Raw genomic sequence first — 17,304 nt, forward strand, 5'->3', positions numbered from 1 at the left:
AGACCTCAGTAAATTAGAGATGTGAAGAGTGACAGCAATATTAAACTTTTCAATCTCAGAATATTGGATTAAAATGTGCATGCGGTTTTCCTATCTGAAAAAGCCGAGAGCATATTCAGAATGCGTTTGCAAATTTGAAACACTGTGGGGCATATTTATGTAATGTGGGGTAGTGCAGCGGGGTAAGTCACTTTGCCGCACTGTATCACTGGGAAAGGGCAGGAATGCACTGTACTTAAGGCATACAGCGCATTCTGGACTTTCCCCCCTGCGCTGCCACCCCTTTGGCAGCCTAGCGCCAACGCAGGCACCCTTGCACCATGGTGAAAGGGTGCCTGTGTTGCATGCAGGATTGATTTTGTTCAGCAAGGGGCACCTTCCTGTACAAAAACAATCCTGAGAGGCTCTATACTCATTCTATGTGTGCACACATAAAAAGAGGAGGTAAGGAGGAGAAAAAAAGATATTTCTCCTCATTACGCCTCACCTGGGGCAGTATATATTTTTGTCGCATTCCCAGGCTTACAATGTCTTGTAAATCTGGGAATGCATCAAAAACCATGGGAGTTGTGTGGGAAAACCAACGCAACACCCATGGAACGCTTACCGAGGGTAAAGTAATGCAATGCAGCCATTTGTGCTGCATTGAGTTAGTCCAGATTTTTGGAGCCACTGAAAGCCACACAAAGAGAATTGCGTGGCTTCAAAAATCTGACTTAAGGTTTGCGTTGCTCTTGCACCACGTTGCATGGTGCAAAAGCGATGAAAACCAGTTCATAAATATGGCCCTGTGTGGATTACTGTATTGTGTGCAGCATGTTGGTCAGTGTTGCTAACTGTTGACTTTAAAACATTCTCTACAGTACCTTCTCATATTGAGGCCTGTCCTATTATTGTCACATCCCATTATTTAAGCAAAGATATATCATAACGCTGCAGATCAGTAATTGAACACGAGATTATCTGCTATCATTGTAGCCCTTTCAGTGGGGGCGTTGCCCAGGAATTCAGGCTAGATTGTCCTTTATTGTAGGACCTTGAATAATTTGCAGAGGGATGGCCCCATTTGCAATGCATGTTGAGATGGAAACAATGTAACAAGATATGTAAATACTGAGCAACCATCTGTCACTTTTTCTTATCTCAATAAAATTAATTGTACGCTGAGTCTTTCATATAAACCTACTTTCGCTATGTGAATAAAAATCTCTGATATCATAAACATAAATACATGAAAAATGTAATTTTGGTAATTCTAAATGTGTGGTTTGAAAGGCCAAAAATAGTTGTTGTGCAATGATCAAGATATGGATCAAGATTTCTTTATTTTCCAAACTATTTCTTCAAGGCAATGCACATCTTTGTGTACACAAAAAGGATACTTAAAGCTTTCAACCACCATCATCTTATGCATCAATGTCTAGAAGCAGGTGGCTCCGAGAAAAGATGGGTACATCTGAGGTTTCATTTTTTGTATTTTTTATTTTATTGTTGGCATTGGATAACTGACAGAATATCATAAACAAAAATATTGTGTGGACAGCATATTGTGTCAAAAATATTGATTACCAAAATATAGAGACGGTAAGTGCAAATAGGTAAGTATAGATTTGCTATTCTTGGCTACATCAACGTGCCTTGAAAATATATATATCGTCACGGTATAACTATGTGGAATTGTCTATAGTAAAACATTGCTTATCTATAGAAACTTGCATTCACAATATTTTTGCCCTCAATATTCGTGATGCAAACTTTTGTCCCACAATATTTTTGTTTCTGATATTCTCTCTAAACACCATTGCCATTTTATAAAATACTGTGGAATGCATCAAATAATGGGCCAAGAAGAAAAACAAATGAATAACAAAAATATTTAAAGGTACGTGAAAGCAAGGATCATATTTGTAAACTTTGAATCTTAAAGGGAATTAGAACATTGGAATGTTGAGAGCTTCCCTGAAGAAAATGGAATGGCTCTGGCCTTATAATGGCTGGTACAAGTCTTCTTATACAACATTCCAATGTTTGTCTTTCTATTCCTCTCTTTTTAAGTTAGAATATTCTAGCCTTAGAGTCCTTCTACCTTGGGATATGCTGGTTGTTAAAGGTCATCTCTCTCATTATGGGTCTCACCTGCAGTTTGGGCATATAACTTGGGTTTAGGCCTTTTAATAACCGGTATAGCCCACAGCAGTGAGCTATAATATGATTCAGTTAGTTTATTGTTTGTTAGTAAGAGTCTTTTTTTCCTGAGTTAGGCACTTTATTATCAATGAGTTAGGCATATTCATTCCTCGAACGGATGTTCCGGTATTCCAACTAGAGCACGCACACTAGCAGTACCATAGCAGCAACTATCAATTTTATATATTTACCTATTTGTTTGTTTGTTTTTTTCTTTATTATTTATTATTTTCTTTATGTTATTATTTGTCAACCAAACAGCTAATCCACATATTACAGTATGAGCAACCGTTTAAGTATGATAAAATGAAATTCCTCATTACTTTAACCGGCTTTTTCCAAGGAGCACAAATATTTTGCCAGTGCTACGGTAACGTCCACAAATCCTAATACTGCTATTAAATCGCATGCAGAAAGCTGGTGTAAGCACCATATTCTATAAATAGAGGATATACATATACACATCTTTGTTTTAGAAACAATTAATAGTCAGTTGATACATCAGATCACATTTCATATGCATATCGTAAACAGAACTTCCAGTATCTACTTCAGTTTGTAAAATGATATCATAAGATCCCCAAACCGAATACCAATCCTAAACAGTAACAAAAGTGGTCCTAATTAACTAAATGGCAATTAATCTTAATATGGAAAGGTCCCAGTACTCCTCCCCAAATGACGCCAAGGTAAAAGAAATTGAGTGCTTGCTCAATGAATTTAAATTATCTACTTTTAGAGATCCTTTACCTGCAGAATACCTGAGTATAGACTGATTGTAGAGAAGAGACCAATCATTACTAAAACAATATTTGCTTTGAAGGCGTTTCATAGAGTGATTCCTATCAACAACAGCATGTGCTCAACACAAGTCACTGTTGTTAAGAATATGCCTATAGAAAAGAGGTATCTTCTCTAGAGAGGCTAGCACTGGTTAAGAGAAAAATGGCAAGATCTGTATTCCTGCAATTAGTGTCCAGGTGGTTCTATTTAATGCCTTATGGATAGCTTGCACCATGGAAAGGGATAGGGCATGAAAAGGGAGTTTTAGGCAATAGTCTTCCTATGCACACCTCCGGGCTTTCTTATCGAATAAGATTAATCCAGCACCATATATTAATAATACCAGTCGTTTCTCTGCCAAAGGACTAAGGAGTAGTCTGTTAGAAATGGGGGTCTCTAGTTGGCAGTGGTATGCACCCTGTCCAAGTAGGGACCTTTCCTTCTAGTCACGATAAGAGAGTTACACAACCAAATAACCCTTGCTCAACCCCTGATTAACTTGGCACTAGCAGTCAGGCCATGTGCAAAGTATTTGTACATAACACACACAGTAACATATTGAAAACACTACAAACTGACACCAAACCAGTTTAGAAAAATAAAGTATCTTTATCTAAAACCAAACAAGACCAATACAACAAAAGTCAAACATACAGAACAAATATGACATTTAAAAGGTTTCAGGCAATCCTGTCCTTAGAACTCTATGGATGTGGTGATTTTACACAAAGTACGTCTGATGTGTCAAAATCCACAAGGCAAAACAGCTGCAGAGGAGGGAAGTGTCTGAAAACACAGCGATGCGTCAGTTCCTGAGTCCACAGGAAGGCGATACGTCAGTTCTGCACACAGGAGAACTATTGCTTCTAATCCAGACTGTAGGGGGGGTCGATGCATCAAAATCCAAGATGGTTCTGATCTGAGAGTGATGCGTCAGAAAAACTTGGTGCACAGGTGCGATGTGTGGAAATCTGAATGCATTGGAGGTCGATGCGGCAGCGGCAAACGGGCGCTCTGTTGATTTCTTTAGCCACAGTCCTACGATGCACCAATTCTTTCAGCCGACAGCAGGGCCTGCATCCGACTTTGGAGACATTGTGCGCTGAACTCAGACTGTGGCAGTTTCTTCTGCCGCTGAGAGGAGATGAATCGATCTCTTCAGCCGCACTGTAGGGGTGCATCAAAATTTCTTCAGCGAGTTGCAATGGTGTGGGGGTGGGAGGGTGGCAGTGGTTGTTGGGTTGTGTGTTTTTTCTTTTCAAGGCGGTATGTTTGTTCTCTTTCAGTTTCAGGTGTCTGGCTGCGTGCCCGGGGACTCCAGCTTCTTGTGTTGGGATGGGGGGGGACGGGTTGCAACTGATGTCTTGGAACGTCAACGGGTTGGGGGACCGTATCAAACGTGGGGTTGTGTTGCAATATTTGCGCCGATTGGCCCCTGATGTGGTATTTCTTCAAGAGACGCACTTGGTGGGCAATGTATGTCATGCTATGAACAGGGGGGGCTACCGACTGGTTGCACATTCTGGCTTCACCACTGGATCCAGAGGGGTGGGCATCTTGCTGCGATCCTCCCTCCCGCTCGAGATTGACAAAGTCACTCTTGATGATAGAGGGCGCTATGCGTCCTTGACTGGACGGTGGGAGGGGCAGACTGTTTCTTTGGTTTCGGTTTATGTTCCCCCGGGACTCCAGACCTCTACTTTCTCAGATGTGGGTCGTATGTTACTTGAACTTCCTGATAGTCTCTTGCTTGTGGGTGGGGATTTTAATTCCGTGATTTCTGGCGAGTTGGATCGTCACCCTCCCAGAGCCCTCTCTGCCGCCCAGGCGTGGCTCGGCGGGTTCTTGGACACTTTCGGTCTAGTGGACTGCTGGAGGTTGATACATCTGACACAGAGTCAGTACACATTCCACTCCGGGGCCCACGGGAGTCTCTCCAGACTAGATTACTTTCTTATGCCCGCGGCCCAGACCACCCGGGTCCGGGAGGTTAAGCACCTGGCCCGGGGCATTTCCGATCATTCCCCATTGTGGCTCCTCTTCGATACCAGGACGCGATCCGCCGGGCGGATCGCCCCCATTAACCCCTGGTACCTGCGTGACCCCAAGATTCGCAAGGGTCTCATTAAGTCGCTTGAACAGTATTTTCTTGAGAATGAGGGGTCTGTCTTGTCCTCGGTGTCCTTGTGGGAGGCTTTCAAAACGGTTCTCCGAGGACACGCCCTATCCCTGATCGTGGAGGCCAAGAAATCTAAGAACGGGGTGGTGGTCGCATTGGAGGCTGAGATATCGGGGTTGGAGGCTGCCTTGGAGACGGGTGTCACTCAGGACGGGCTCCACGCCCTCAGCCTGAAACAGTTCGAATATAAGTCCCTTGTTACGGATGCTGCTCGGACGATGTATAGGGAACAGCAGGGCAGACTGTATGATGCTGGGGATAAGGCGGGTAAATTGATTGCTTGGCTCGATAAGAAGGAGAGAGTGAATTGAGTGGTCCCCGTGCTTCAGACATCGAGGGAGTAAGTGTGACTGACCCGGGTGAGATTGTGGAGTGTTTTGCTGACTACTTCAGAGCTGTGTACTCCCCGGTGTCTGCTAGAGATGAGGCTGACTCTCGACACTTGTTGAGGGATATTGCTTTGCCCTGCCTGTCGGTGGATGAGCGTGAGCAGATAGATGCCCCATTATCGGTCGACGAGATTGCTACCGCGATTCGTTCCCTTCGCTCAGGCAAGGCTATGGGCCCCAACGGACTCCCGATTGAACTCTATAAACTGCAACCGGATAAAATTGCGCCATTTCTCCGTCGTATGTTTTCGGAGTCGCTTGAACTTGGTTCTCTCCCTGATGACCAACGTCTGGCCACTATAGTCATGATTCCCAAGGACGGTAGGCCTCGGGACCGTTGCGCCTCATACAGGCCTATTTCTCTGTTGAACGCTGAGCCGAAAATCCTTGCCAAGGTTCTTGCTAACCGCCTGCTTACTGTCATTTGTGATCTGGTGCATCCGGACCAATCCGGTTTTATCCCGCACCGGAATACGGCCCTTAACTTGCGGCGCCTACATGGCGTACTTGCAAGGGCGAAATATCTTTCAGAGCCGGCCATCTTGGTTTCCTTGGACGCCACGATGGCCTTTGATATGATAGAATGGCCGTATCTTTGGGCCGCCCTGGCATAGTTTGGCTTCGGGGCGGGATTTATTAGCTGGGTTAAACTCTTATACGCTGCTCCGTTGGCACAGGTTGTCGTTAATGGGAGGGTTTCCCGGCCTTTAGTTCTTGGGAGGGGCACTAGACAGGGGTGTCCGTTGTCTCCCCTGCTCTTCGCTTTGGCTTTGGAACCGCTCGCTGCTTGGCTTCGTTGGGAACCGTCGATAAGAGGGATCCAGTGGGCCCCTGGCTTCGAGGATCGTGTTTCGTTGTACGCGGACGACATTCTTTTGTACCTCACCTCACCACGTAAGTCACTCAATGTGCTCTTTGATATCCTCACTTCCTTCGGCAAGAACTCTGGTTTGATCATTAACTGGTCCAAATCCTGTGTCTATGCTATATCCGGTGGCTTTCCTCTCCTGCCTTCTCGTTTTCCCATTAAGGCGTCCCACTCCGGCTTTACATACCTGGGGGTGTACGTCTTGTTGTAAATTGAAACAACGATGTGATTAAGCATTTACTAAAGACATTAATTCCCCTCTTATAGATCATGTTTTCTCTGTTATGTTGACCGAAGTTCGGACTCCCTTTTGTATTGTTATGCTTCCACGTGTTCCCCACGAGAAGAGTCCAACCTCTGTGTTAGTTGCTCTTGCAATCTGCCTAGTAACAGTCTATAAATAGCTCCTTTGTCCATCTGGCACATGCCCAGACTTGACCACATCTGTTATCAGTTAGCCTTGCTTGACCATGTTTTCGCGGGCTTAAGGAGTGTGTTAGCTCCGCCCACATATTGATTCAGTATCGAAAATGACCATAAATGGTAATGTTCTTCAGCCTCATGTTGTATCCACCCACTTATGAGCCCCTCTGTTGTGTATAAAAGGGGACCATGTACGAAAGTTCTTTGTGCTACTCTATACAATACTGAAGAGTGTTGTGTGGATTGTAGGACCACCCTTAAGGGTTAATAAATGCTGTCTTTGTACTTTGCAGTTTCCGTGCCAACTTCCTTATAGATTCCATTACAGGAGAGCGAACCCTTGTGTCCTGCGGGCCTAGCTGGGGCCTGTATTCATCAATTGGCGCCCGTCACGTGGGGCTCATCGGCGACTCGGATGCTCGAAGGACTGGTCGCGACGAAGGTGAGGAATTTGACCGGGGACGTGATCACTGCCCGCGGCGTCTTAGCCCTGGCATCCCGAGGTTTTTCTTCCTTCCCTTCCGAGCTGACCGTCTGGGTGGCGCCGGTCCCCGACTGAGACCTCTTCTGTCGGTCCTGCCGTGAAAGCCGTTTGTGCGATTGTGGAGCTTGGCAGTTGGAATCTGGACTCTTGATTGGTAAGAACCGGTGTACGGTACTTGCTCCGAGTTTTTGAAGCCTGGTCCGGCTATTTGAGTTTGATTTGTGATGACTAGTCATATTTTGTATTTGTCTTTGTGAAAATATATGCGTTGCAACACATATAGGCAGGTAATGTGGAGAGATTTCTCCGGAGCTGTGTAACTTTGAACGGCGCAACGATTAAGTGCCATTTTTCTATAATACTGCATATTTTGCATTATTTCTGAGCATGCCTGCTTTCAGCGCACTCCGTAAGTGGTGTTGCTGTTTTGGGAACCGGTTGAACCTCGAGGAATCTGCTCCAGCTCCCCCAGAGGGGACTCCTAATAGGGATATGTATGTGAAGCATGGTCTTTCTTCCATAATGTACAGCACAGTATGGAGGAAATATACAAAAAAAGATCCTGAGTTACGATGGCCTTTGTATGGATCGTTTGATATACGTAAGATTGAGTATGTGGAACAGTGTATGTGTAAGCGGCGTGCTCGTCAGGATATGTTTGAGTGTGTACGGTTGTGGGTGAAGGAGGTGCGTGAGCGAGAGAAGCGTGAGAAAGCGCTGTTTGATAAAGAACAACGGAAGAATGATCATGTGCGAGCACAGGAAGCGAAGCGTCGGGAGGACAGAGAGCAGACGGACAGGCAAGAGAAGGAGCGTAGGCTACAAGTTTCGGGTCAATATGCTGTTCGGCAGCCACTCTATCCTGTCCTTAATAATTTTGATGATGATTTTTATTTACTAGATCGCTCTCCGCCCCCTTATGTTGGCGCATCTGCTCCGAGGCCGCAAGATTCTGTCCCGGGTCCGGGTAAGGTAGATACGCGGTCCATGTTATCGGCTGAGCATATGGCTGAGCTTCGGCAAATTTCCTTCCGTGCACTTAAGGGTAAGGTGTCCGTGGACGAATTGTTCCATACTTGGGGGTCGTGGCAGGATAGAGAGAGATTGTATTTTTTGAGTCATTTCGCTGAGGAAGTGATTGCTGCTTTTCGGAAATATTCTAGTGTCTTTGAGCCTGAAGAAGTGACATCGGATGCTAAAGCATTGCATGATGGTGTTTTTTCTCCCTCTAAGGCTCCTGATACGGCTCGGCGGTTATTCGCCTTGCGGGACGCGGTGCTGGCCCATAGAGAAAAAGCGCGCCAACGAGCAGGGGAGGAGACGCAGTCGGATTCGTGTACCGCAGAAGGCCACTCATCCACCTCTCAATCAGATAAGAGCGATCTAGTGCATGCTAAGCCAATGCGCGAGGCGGCGCCTTTGTATGTTCCTCCTAAAGGAGCGGGGACTAGCTCGGACATTACCTCCGCCGATGCTAAGGGATATTTTGTGTATAATTGGGTTTATACTCCGTGGCATAGAGCTGATGTGATGGCATTAAAGAATGCGCTGCCTGACCCCCGCAAGAATCCAGCGGCCTTCTACGAAGAAGTCGAGGGGGCCTTGAATTCTTGCGTTATGACTTTAGCAGATATCGATTTGTTCTTTGGCCTTATTCTACCACCAGATATGTGGCGATCTGTCCGAAAGGTAGATGATGTAGTTGCCTTTAAGGCTCGGTGGTCTGACCTTGAGGATGAGGATAGGGAACGGAAGCCCGCGCAGAAACCGCCCCAGAGTATTTTAGATCTCCCCGCTGCTATTGTGGCTAAGCTGAAGACAATTATCCCCCCCAAAAAGATTGATTGGAATATGTTAGCTGCATGTAAACAGAAAGCTGACGAGTCAGTTGCGGACTTCTTTACGCGCTTTGAGGAGACGTTTCATGATTTTAGTGGCCAGTCGCTTACTGACGATACGGGCCGCCACCTTTTTGCGGATAAATATGTGGCTAATCTGCTGCCGGCAGTTGCGGCCCGTTTAAAAGCGAGCGAGAGTTCTTGGTCCTCCGCTACACCGACGGCCCTCCTGACTATCGCCCAGTATTATGAGCGTCAGGAGCAAGAAGCAAAGGGCCAGGAGGAAAAGAAATCGAAAGATCTGAAAACAAAGGTGATGTTGGCACAAGTCTATGGCCCGCCCCGGCGGGGTAGTAATAGAGGATCTTATGGTCCTCCCTCGGGCCGATCTGATTTAAATAGGAACCAATGTGCGTATTGTAAGCAATCGGGTCATTGGGCTAGGGACTGCCCGGTGTTGCATGCATCGCGTCAGGGGCACACCTATGGTGGCCCGCGAGGTAGAGGGGGTTTCTCGAACTTTCGAGGGAATTCTAACGAACAGGCTCGTTTTGACTCTGCCGGACAGCACCGCGATAGCTCAAACGTTTTTGATCGCCAGCATCAGTACCAAGCGTCGGGGATTGACCGGTCGGGGTACCATGACTCTCAGCATGCATAGGAATGCGTTGGATGGGGGTTAGAATCAGTTGAGGTGCCGGTCGATCAGAAGGGCCCTTATGTATCGGCTGAGGTTTTGGGCTCTACTGATCAGTTCCTAGTGGATACAGGAGCGACACGTAGTGCACTGTCTAAGCAATTGGTTCCGGGGGCTCCCCCATCCGGCTTAATGGTCACATCGGTAGGGTTTGACGGTACACTCTCCCGAAGCCCTCTTTCACAGCCCCTCATGTTTAAGGTCGATTCTTTTTCTGCACCCTGTCCGTTCCTGCTTGCCCCGTACACACCGGACAACATTATGGGCCTTGATATGTTAAAGCATTTTAGGGCTACGATCCGTTGCTCCCCTGCTGGTGTACGGGTAATATTGAATGACAATTACCCCCGATCAGAACGGATGTGTACGATGTCTGAGGATGCGCTGTTAGCTACCCTCCCTCGTGCTTTGTGGGCAACTTCGGATACTGATGTGGGACAAATGGTGATTCCACCGGTCCACATTAGCGTCAAGGAGGGGGCGGTGTTACCACGCCTCCCACAGTACCGTATTTCCCAGGAGGGCGAGGAGGCTCTCATACAGATAGTGCAGGATTTGATGGCGGTAGGGGTAGTGGAGGAAGTCCCCTACAACATTTGTAACAGTCCGATCCTTCCCATACTGAAAAAGGATACGGATGCCAGAGTTTATCGGTTTATAATTGATTTGAGAGAAGTGAACAAGATCGTGATACCTCAGTACCCAGTGGTTTCCGATATCACGACGTTGCTTACTTTGGTCCCGCCTACGGCGACCATGTTCTCAGTGATTGATTTGAAGAATGCCTTCTTTTCCATTCCCATTCACCCTGATAGCCGATATCTTTTTGGGTTTACATTGAATAATAGATCTTATCGTTTCTGTAGGATTCCCCAGGGCTATACAGAAAGCCCTAGCATTTACAGTCAGGCTCTGAAACGACAATTGGATTCCTTTGTACTGCTCGAGGGGGTCGCCCTTATTCAATATGTTGATGACATCTTGCTGGCGGCTGACACCCTGGAGTTGTGTGAAAAAAGTACGTTATCCTTACTTTCCTTTTTAGCATCCCACAATCATAAGGTATCTAGGAAGAAATTGCAATTCTGTAGACCAAAGGTAACTTATTTGGGTCACCTTTTGTCTAAGGAGGGACGTGCACTCACACCGGATCGTATCCAAGTAATTCTGGATACACCGAGACCGTCCACACAGAAGGATGTGCGTGCATTTCTGGGTCTTGTTTCTTTTTGTAGACAGTGGATATTGGGGTTTTCACACATAGCTAAGCCATTGTTAGCCCTTTTGACAAAGGACACGCCTACCCCAATCCCTTGGTCAGATGAGTGTGATACTGCTTTTCAGCAACTACGGCAGGCCCTTTGTTCAGCACCAGTGTTAGGGACCCCTGATTATGCAAAACCCTTTTCGTTGTATGTGCATGAGAAAGATGGATGTGCATTGTCAGTTTTAGTGCAGATGCACGGCGATAAGCAGCGCCCTTGTGCATATTTTTCGGCTGTACTTGATCCTGTCGCCCGAGCATTACCGGGGTGTTTTCGCTCGGTTGCGGCGACAGCTGTGTCAATACGCCAAAGTGAGGGAATTGTGTTATCCCATAAGCTGTTGGTATTAGTCCCCCATGCTGTCGATGCCCTGCTTAATCAAACAAAGACGCAGCATTTGACCAGTGCCCGTTTAACGGGATATGAGTTGACGCTTTTGGCTCCTCATATTACGTTAAAAAGGTGTGTAACGTTAAACCCGGCAACATTGTTGCCATACCCCGAGACCCAGCCTGAGGCGCGGAAAGCGCATGATTGTATTCTCGTGACTGAGGAACAAACAAAGGGTCGTATTGATCTCCAGGATACGCCCTTTCCAGATGTAGATGGAGAACTGTGGGTGGATGGATCATGCCTGAAGCTACCAGATGGTACGACTTCAGCAGCGTATGCGATTACCACATTGCAAACGATAGTGGAGACAGCACGCATACCACAGAAATCAGCTCAAGCAGCGGAACTGATAGCATTAACACGAGCATGTGAGCTCAGTACAGGACTATGTGTGAATGTTTATACAGATAGCCGCTATGCCTTCGGAGTAGTGCATGACTTCGGCCTACTCTGGAAGGAGAGAGGGTTTTTAACGTCACATGGAGTACAGATAATGCATGGAGAGTTAGTTCACAATCTTTTAACCGCATTGACATACCCAAAGAAAATTGCTATCGTTAAGTGTAGCGCCCATAGGAAAGTAGTTGACAAAGTTGGAGAAGGGAATGCGTTGGCAGATCGAGTAGCACGGGAAACTGCGATGCAGCCCGGTACTACTGCCGTGTATGTAGTAAAGTCACAGGTGGAAAGATGGCATGATGCGAAGGAGGAAGTGCGAGAAATGCAAAGGACCGCTTCTGACAAAGAGCGGGAACAATGGGCTAGTGAGGGAGAATTGGATGATGAGGGTTTCTGGAGAAATAAGCAGATGGATAAATGGAAATTACCTACGGCTTTTGTACAGCCTATGGTTCAGATGGCACATGGGCTAGCACATGTTGGAGCCTCCGCAATTGTGAAATTGCTTACCCAAGTCTGGGAGCATCCAGAGATTGCTAGCACAGCGAAGAGGGTGGTGCAGACCTGTATGATCTGCCTGAGGTATAACCCAGGAAAGGGTACTCGAACTCCAGCAGGAGGATTTGTGACACCTACTGCGCCCTTCGAGGTTTTGCAGATGGATTACATCCAGCTTGAGCGTTGTAATATTCTGAAGTATGTTCTAGTAGTGGTCTGCGCTTTCAGCAAATGGGTTGAAGCGTACCCTACGAAAGACAATACTGCAATGACTACTGCGAAGTTGCTGCTGAAAGAGTTCTTCCCTCGATATGGCGTCTGTAGACTTCTGTGGAGTGATAATGGCCCTCACTTTGTAGCGGATGTTATAAAGTATGTCTTGAAGGGCCTAGGCATCACTCAGAAGTTCCACGCCGTGTTTCACCCTCAGTCTGCAGGCCTAGTCGAGAAGTATAATGGTACACTGAAGCTTAAGATCGCTAAGATTCAAGCTTCGACGTCTTTGACTTGGCCAGACGCTCTGCCACTGGCGTTATTGTCAATTAGATCGGTACCACACTCTCGAACTGGCCTTACACCTTATGAAATCGTTTTCGGACGCCCAATGAATATTTGGGGTCCACCAAGACCTAAGGCTGTGTATGATGTACCTTGTGTAATGATGAGCGATTATCTGGCACAGTTAACGGATAACTTGGTTTCTATTCATCAACAGGTCCGAGAGGCGCTCCCTGATCGGTCTACCGGTGAAGGACATGGTCTCCGGCCTGGTGACCATGTCATGGTGAAAGTTTTCGACAGGACGAACAGCTTGGAACCGAGATGGGTGGGCCCTGAGCAGGTCCTCCTCGCAACGAGGACGGCTGTGCGAGTCTCCAACCGAAAGAATTGGATCCACTCTCTGCACTGTAGGAAGGTGCCGCCCGGATTGGTGGAACCTGCCGTGCTGACCGATCAACGAGAAATCTTGGCTGCAGAGACAGGCCGTGCTGCGGAGCCAAACGCCACTGAGGAGCTCTTTCCGGACCACGCGACTCCTGGAGGAAGGCGATATCATCTTCGACCAAGGAAGTGAGTTTTCCAGTACCGGGACATACTGTCAGAACGGCCCTTGGGTTAGTGAAACGGAGAGCCGATGAGGCAAGGGGGGGGGATCAGCCCTGCATTAGTGTAGCGACACCCGTCTTGGCCCGCTGGTGAAGAAATCAACCGCTGCCCAAGGGGAAGAGTTCTGACAGACTTTTAGTTTCAGGAAGATATTGGGTTTTATTTTTACCTTGACATGGAGAAAAAGAAAATCCTTTGTGCATTAGGGTTCATGTTGACAGTAGCCATTGTTGGGATAACCACATGGTTCGTGGAGGATGTAACTCCTGCTCGGAAGATTCTTGTGTTGACAACTCCGGTGCCTGAGGAGCACTACTTTTATACATTACCGTATCAAGAGTTGAAGCATCGACAGTCTTACTTGAATAACACTTTCATCCAGATGCTGCATCATACCCACGTTGCTACGAATGCTACGAACTGTTGGATATGTGGGATGATGCCAGCTCATCAGAAGAAAGGAGGAACGCCATTTATACCACTTCCTTTCTCTCATAATGGCTCTTGTAGAGCATGGTATACTTTGCTTTTTGCTACTCGGAAACCAACAGTGGGACGATTGCTCTTTAGACTCAATAAAGAATGCCATCAAGACAAAAATGGGTATCCACAAGCGAATGGGACAATTTGGGAGTGGGAAGAGTACCGACCAGACAATGAATCCATTCCCTACATCTTTACGAACACAAGAGACACTGTGGGAAAGGACAAGTTTGTAATTCAAGTAGCACAAGCTCAAGCGGACCTGTGTGTCCAGAGTGTGGGTTTTATTCCTGTTGGTGTTAGTGATTGCATTACTGTTTTGAATATTGATGGGTTGAACAATAGTACCTTCTTGGCCTCCCATAATACGTATTTTGTGTGTGGAAATAAAGGTTATTACCGTCTGCCAGCTGGGTGGTCTGGGGTATGCTATGTATCATTTCTATTACCTCCTGTATTCCTAGCACCCGCATCTTATCATAAGGATCTGAAATTATTGAATAATGTGACTGTAAATAGGTATAAACGTACTTTATCAATTGATGATGTAGATCAGACTGATACCAGTCTGCAACAGTATATTGATTTTAACTTAGGACTGTTTTTCTTTGTTGGAGCTGCCCTGAACAGTAGGAAGATCCGAAGGTTAACAAGAGTGGTAGAAGCTGTGACAAATCAGACTGCTGCTGCTCTTGGGAATCTTACGGAGGAATTGCAGATTACTAGAATTGTTGCATTGCAGAATCGTATGGTATTAGACGTTATGCTAGCTGATAGAGGAGGAGCATGTAAAATTATTGGAAGTAGCTGTTGTGTGTTTATCCCTGATCATACGCCATCAGTTTATAATGCCATCAATAAACTGCATAAAATTGCAGCTGAGATCCATACAGAAAACGGCACTTGGTCCTTTTCTGGATGGTTTTGGGCGTTAATTACTGCCTGGGGATGGAAGGTTCTAACTGGTCTCTGCATTATTGTAGCGGTTCTGTTTTCATGCTGTATCTGCATTCAGTGTGGTCCTTTACTCTGCTCATCATGTGTATCATTTTGTATCCCCGATAGGAAAGCTATTGCCAATGTCACTTATCAGAAACGTTTAGCTAAGGAAGTAGAAGAGATGATGATAATTGATATATATGATGATTATTCTAACAAGCCGGATGTCTTCAGTAAATGCTGAAAGGGTCGTCTGTTGTAAATTGAAACAACGATGTGATTAAGCATTTACTAAAGACATTAATTCCCCTCTTATAGATCATGTTTTCTCTGTTATGTTGACCGAAGTTCGGACTCCCTTTTGTATTGTTATGCTTCCACGTGTTCCCCACGAGAAGAGTCCAACCTCTGTGTTAGTTGCTCTTGCAATCTGCCTAGTAACAGTCTATAAATAGCTCCTTTGTCCATCTGGCACATGCCCAGACTTGACCACATCTGTTATCAGTTAGCCTTGCTTGACCATGTTTTCGCGGGCTTAAGGAGTGTGTTAGCTCCGCCCACATATTGATTCAGTATCGAAAATGACCATAAATGGTAATGTTCTTCAGCCTCATGTTGTATCCACCCACTTATGAGCCCCTCTGTTGTGTATAAAAGGGGACCATGTACGAAAGTTCTTTGTGCTACTCTATACAATACTGAAGAGTGTTGTGTGGATTGTAGGACCACCCTTAAGGGTTAATAAATGCTGTCTTTGTACTTTGCAGTTTCCGTGCCAACTTCCTTATAGATTCCATTACAGGAGAGCGAACCCTTGTGTCCTGCGGGCCTAGCTGGGGCCTGTATTCATCAGTCTCATTGGACCCGACTGTCCGCTACGAACATTATCTCCTCTCTCCGCTTCGGAGATTGAGGTTAGACGTGGCCCGTTGGCGTAAGCTTCCCTTGTCTCCCCTCGGTCGTGCGGCACTTTTTAAAATGATGTCTCTTCCCAGATTCCTTTACGCACTTCAGAACTCCTTTGATATCATTCCGGCGGCCTACTTCCGGGAAGTGGAGAGCTTACAAAGGAGACTTGTTTGGGACGGTCGTGCACGTATTGCGCTTGCAAAACTGACTCTCCCCTGGTATGACGGGGGCATTGCGCTCCCGGACATCAGGAGGTACTACTGGGCTTCCCAGCTATCTGCTATTAACCACGCAACGTACGCACCTGGTCCGAATCCGGCTTTCGAAATGGATAGATTTTTGTTGCCTGGTGGCAACTTTAACAGAGCGCTTTATTCTAAATCGGCTGGGAGGAAATTAACTGGTCCCACTAAGATTGCGGTACGCTTGTGGAAGGCTGCGAATGTGGCCATGGGCTGGAATGATCGTTTGACGTGTGCGACCCCTTTGTTTGCGTCTGAAAGATTGGGAAGCCTCTGGACGACGAAGGGCTTTGAGCGTTGGGACACGATTGGCATCAGCAGAGTGGGTGACCTCTGGGTGAAGGGTGCGGTTAAATCCTTTGCTGCGCTGCAACGTGAGTACGAATTGAGTGAGAGGGAGTTCTTTCGGTATGTTCAGGTTCGGCACGCCTTGCTCTCGGTCTTCGGGGCTGAGACTGCAGTCCCTGTATCTTCACCACTCGAGGACCGCATACTCGACGGTCACTTGCTCGACAGTACTATTTCCCTTATCTATAAAAAACTAATAAACATTCGGGCGGATCTCCTCGGGCGTCTTCGGGAGGCGTGGATCGGGGATGGGGTGGAACTGGACGATGAGGATTGGCAGTCAGCGCTGTCCTCCCCATAGGAGGTGGCTATACCCGCGCGTCTCCGTCTCGTCCAGCTTAAAATTCTCCACCGTGTCTACGTGTCGGGCCCTCGTTTAGTTTTGATGGGTTTTTCTGAAGACGGGCTCTGTCGGCGCGGTTGTGGGCTCAGCGCCACTTTTCTCCATGTTCTCTGGGAGTGCTGTGAGGTGGCCGAGTATTGGCGCCGGGTGCATGCTGTCATGGAACGTGTCACTGGGGTCGCTCTGTTGCCTGAGGTTCGCCGATGTTTGCTGAACGTGTGGGAGCCTAATGACTATAATGCGGCTCAGACTCGGTGGGCGGCCCTTGGGAACATGATTGCTAAGAGAGACATCGCACAGCTTTGGGGTTCCCGGCGGCCTCCCACCGTGTCAGTATGGAAGGAGAACATGGATTGGTGTATGTGTAGAGAGAAGACCGTGTATGTGGCCCGGGGTAAGCCGGGGGCGTGGGGTAGAATCTGGGGTCGGTGGAACGTGTACCGAGGGAACATCTGCACGCCCCCCCTCGTGGACACATCTGATGCGGCCTTGTCCCCCTGATCCTGAGGTTCCCGGACTCTTACATTTTA

The 17,304-nt window shown here is 47.0% G+C and overlaps 1 protein-coding gene across 3 annotated transcripts in view; it reads left to right on the plus strand.

The window, feature by feature from the left end:
- Positions 1 to 17,304, plus strand: part of PLCB1 (phospholipase C beta 1) — a 2,173,917-nt gene that overhangs the window by 1,418,201 nt on the left and 738,412 nt on the right. The gene's annotated exons all lie outside the window — the stretch shown is intronic.

Source organism: Triturus cristatus, chromosome 6 (genome assembly GCF_964204655.1).
Source record: "Triturus cristatus chromosome 6, aTriCri1.1, whole genome shotgun sequence".
Taxonomy (NCBI): Eukaryota; Metazoa; Chordata; class Amphibia; order Caudata; family Salamandridae; genus Triturus; species Triturus cristatus.